The sequence below is a fragment of the Odontomachus brunneus genome, unplaced genomic scaffold, assembly GCF_010583005.1.
Source record: "Odontomachus brunneus isolate Ranch 3 - 2012 unplaced genomic scaffold, Obru_v1 Obru_scaffold_023, whole genome shotgun sequence".
Lineage (NCBI taxonomy): Eukaryota > Metazoa > Arthropoda > Insecta > Hymenoptera > Formicidae > Odontomachus > Odontomachus brunneus.
This window is the reverse complement of record NW_022639473.1, coordinates 1,718,520-1,722,288: the sequence shown is the minus strand read 5'-3', so window position 1 is coordinate 1,722,288 and position 3,769 is coordinate 1,718,520. Positions and strand designations below refer to the sequence as shown.

The 3,769-nt window shown below is 49.7% G+C and overlaps 1 protein-coding gene across 5 annotated transcripts in view; it reads left to right on the top strand.

The window, feature by feature from the left end:
- LOC116842222 (immunoglobulin superfamily member 10-like) overlaps positions 1 to 3,769 on the top strand; it is a 155,808-nt gene that overhangs the window by 6,757 nt on the left and 145,282 nt on the right. The window contains exon 1 of one of the 5 annotated variants that reach the window (XM_032811118.1): positions 1,755 to 2,128. The exons of 1 other annotated variant lie outside the window; for it this stretch is intronic. The gene's annotated coding sequence lies outside the window, so the exon portion shown is untranslated. Of the gene's footprint in view, positions 1 to 1,754; positions 2,456 to 3,769 lie in introns of those variants that run through there. 3 more of the 5 variants (XM_032811117.1, XM_032811114.1, XM_032811115.1) reach the window with 3 other exon arrangements.

Sequence of the window (3,769 nt, the reverse complement as noted above, 5' to 3'; positions counted from 1 at the left end):
GGGGGGGGGGGGGGGAGGGAGAGGGGAGGCGGGAAACGGACCGCGGAAAACGTGAAAATTCATGTCGAATAAGAAGGGAACCGTAACACGTTCGCGCAATTCGCTCGCTCGGAGAATCGACGTTGAGAATCGATGAAGCGTGACGTGTTTCAGTGAAAATGATGAAGTATTTAATATATAGTTAATAGACGCGCGCGCGGACGCGTTACACTTGATCGATGCTCCCCATCAGTCAGCTGCGTGTATCTCGGGGAGATGTGTATAATCGTCGATCCCGCCGCTTTGCGAGTATTCAAAATGCAGCGGCGCACGCAAAAGAATTCGACGCTCGCGAAACGAAGTTTCCCGCACACAGTTGCGTGGACAAAAACCAATCTAATTACAGAACAAAAGAGAGACAAAAAGAAAGGGGGAGAGATTCACGTCACGACGACGACGACGACGACGACGACGATCGTCGCGTTTCCGTCTGCGCGAATAAACGTACGGATCTAACGAAATTATGGCGGAATTTCTGTCGCTGTCGGATTCGCCGTCGTTTTTAAGATACAAAGGTGCGCGTTTAAAAGAGACACGTCCGGAATGTGCATATTGGTAGGAAGCGAGCGAGAGCGAGCTGGCGCACGCAGCGCGTTACGTCGTCGCAAATTTCATTATTCTGAATTTTATATCACGATACGTTCATTTGTTCGCCCATGATGGGACGGATCTCCCCGCCGTTGGCGTGGCGGGACGGCGGCTACCAGACGACACTGTTATTGCATAATTATGGAAATTTCGGACGGCGGACCTACGATCATTCGGATGTTTCGAATGGCGTAAAAGTATTCGATACCTCGATTTGAATATCGAGGGCGAAAATATGAAACGGGTTAAATCAGATTTGTCCTTGCCCGGTCCGCGCTCTCTTCAGCGTGCGCGTGTATGTTGTAACTTTACCTATCATATTCCGAATCCGTGGCATGCCACGCGCGGTTTGCAGCGTTCAAGTTAAAATGCGTCAAATCCATAGAGCGGTAGACTATCGGGTATCAACGTGTTCCGGTGGCATTTAATTTTGCCGGTCTTCAAAGCTACGCGCTTGATATCGCTCTTTTTTGAAAATTTCGTGCGCACGGACTAAATCCTGCTAAATATTTCACGGCTCCGTCCTCCAGTGTGCAATGGGAGAAATGACAAATTATAGTTAACGCTCCAACTGGGCTCGAATGCGCGATAACGAATGTATTTTCCGTCATTTAGCTCACCGTACAGCACTTCCTCATCAACCGTATCGATTCTGAACGCTATCCGAGAAAATTCAACACGTTTTGACCGTTCGTCTGAGCGCGGTAACAATCGGCATCGTTTTCCTATTAACATAATTGCCATCTATTTTACATTCAGCCGGCGAATTAATGCGATGGCTAATGACACGCGCGCGCGTGCGATATCGCGCTTTGCGCGTCGCACGCGTAATTATCTGTCGCGAATAGTCGTGCGAAAATTTGTTCTCTCTACCTCTGTCTCTCTTTATTTATTTCTCTCTCTTTCTCTTGCTTTCTCATGTATGCATCCCGGCGTTCGCGTCCGCGTTTTACGGAGTCGCGAAAGGCACAGGGCCTCGCGTGGAGAACGAGTGGAAAACGTCGGTAGGGGGTTGAAGTCGGTGCCGCAAAGCGGGGCGGCTGCGAACGGGTTGCAAAGGGGGGTAGATGCGTCGGCGTGTTGCGCCGTAGCTTTTGCCGCGGCGGCTGGCAGTCCATTGGCGAAGCCCTAACGAGCAACGGGTGAGAGCGCGGAGCGTAGCCACGAAAAGATTCATAAGAACTCGAGCGAGGGAAAGTGAAGACGTGCCTTTCCTCGCGCGGCAGCGCGCGCGCGTGTTCATTCGATTCTTTTTTTTTCCCTCTCCTTGTACGTACACATGTTGCTCCGGGCTCCGACGACGAGACGGTCCGTTTCATTGCCGTTGTGTCGCGATAGGTTTTCGTTTTCGCGTCGCGGGTAAATAAGTTGTTCGTTTGGAGGATTGTTAATGAAGGAGACTGTCTTGGTGCGGACTTCAGACGACTCTGTGAAGTGATTCGCGCCGTCGGCGTCCTCGTCGTTGCCGTCGCGATACGTCGCGAGTCTAGCGGAAAATTCGGTAAAAAAGCAGTGTTTCGCCGGTCGAGTCCTCGATGATGAACGAGCACATCATCGTGTGCATCCCCTAGTGCATCGGACTTTGAATTTGTCGACATGTGATCGTGCATGGGCTAGAGAGGGACGTCTGCATGCGATCTCGAACCAGCCGCTTTTCCGCGTCCGGCTAGCCCGCGGACAATCGGAGTTAGCTTGCCGAGAGTGATCATAGAAATTGCAAACGTTTGTACACACAACAGACCAAACAGCGACGCTCCCCCGTTTACACGTAAACGATTGCGGTATACGGTCCCTTTTTCCACAGGAAACGATGAAAGTGAATCGAAAAGTTAGAAAATCGAAAAAAAACTCTCTTTCTCTCTCTCTACTCTATTCTCTCTACTATACTCTCATTCGCAAATAGCTTCGAATCGTTTTCGCGTAATTTCGAGTTTGCAGTCCCGTTCGCAGCTTCACGCTCGATAAATTTTATTCGTCATAAAGATCAGCGCGATAGCGCGCCATATTCATTGGCCGAAAGAAAAAAGGAAGGGCGCGTTCGTTGCACACGATTGCACGACGCGGCAAATGTGTTTTGTCGCGGCTGAAGCGTCCGTCTCTCGTTTAAGTGGATCGACGGAAAACTATCGGCGCGCATTACGGCCGAAATGTGTATGATGCGGAACGTCCGAGTTCACTTCTCGGCGCGTGACATCGCGTGTATAATAATCTAACCGCACTGTTAACCCGTGTCACGTTGTTAGTCTTGGATTAAAACCTGTACGCCGGACACCGCGAAAGTAGGACACGTCCGGTTCCGCCCTTCGCGGCATTACCTGGTCCGGTCGAGGGACAAAGAGGCGACATGGAAGGGAGGAACGAGAAAAAAGTAAAAAAATAGAAATAAAAAAAGAAAAAAAAGAGGGAGAGAGAGAGAGAGAAGGAGGGAGTGAAGGGGAGAAAACCGCGGAAAACGCACGTGAAATTTAATGAAAGAGGACATGTTGGCCTCGTGACGTGATTCGCGCCGTCAATTGTGCAATGGGATTGACATTACGAATGCAGAGAATTTCCGTGCTGTGGGTGACGATAAATTTTTTACGCTCTTCCGTTTTTTCGGTGGCCGCGCGTTTCTCCCCTCGCGAGATGGGCTGATCATCGGTCGTTACTTGAATCCCGCGTGAGCTATTATGTTTATCGTCGGGAACGGAAAAAAAGAAGAGAAAAGAAAAGAACAACAAGAGCAGAAGTACATATTTGTCGCGAGGATCGGCCGATCAACAACGAGCGAGCCACAAACATTTCTTTTACAATTTATACCGCATTCAATTCAACTCAAGTCGCCGCAGTTGATTCGAATCAGATTCAATAACAGTTGCATTAGCAGTGCTACTTGTTTGCCGAGCCGGCGTTGATGTTGTAAACAACTGTCAATGCAGCGGCGACGTTCTCTCGGTATATTTAACGTGCGCCGGGTGGTTTAGAGCGCAACGGGAGACTAGAACGCAGATGGAGAAATCCCCCTTCCATTTGTTATTTTTCACTTTGTGTGCTGTGTATTTTTTGGGTAAATATTCAAAGTTCCAACGCGCTCGCGCGCACGAGAAGGAGGGAAGGTGTGAGGGAACGAAAGAGAGAGAGAGAGAGAGAGAGAGAGAGAGAG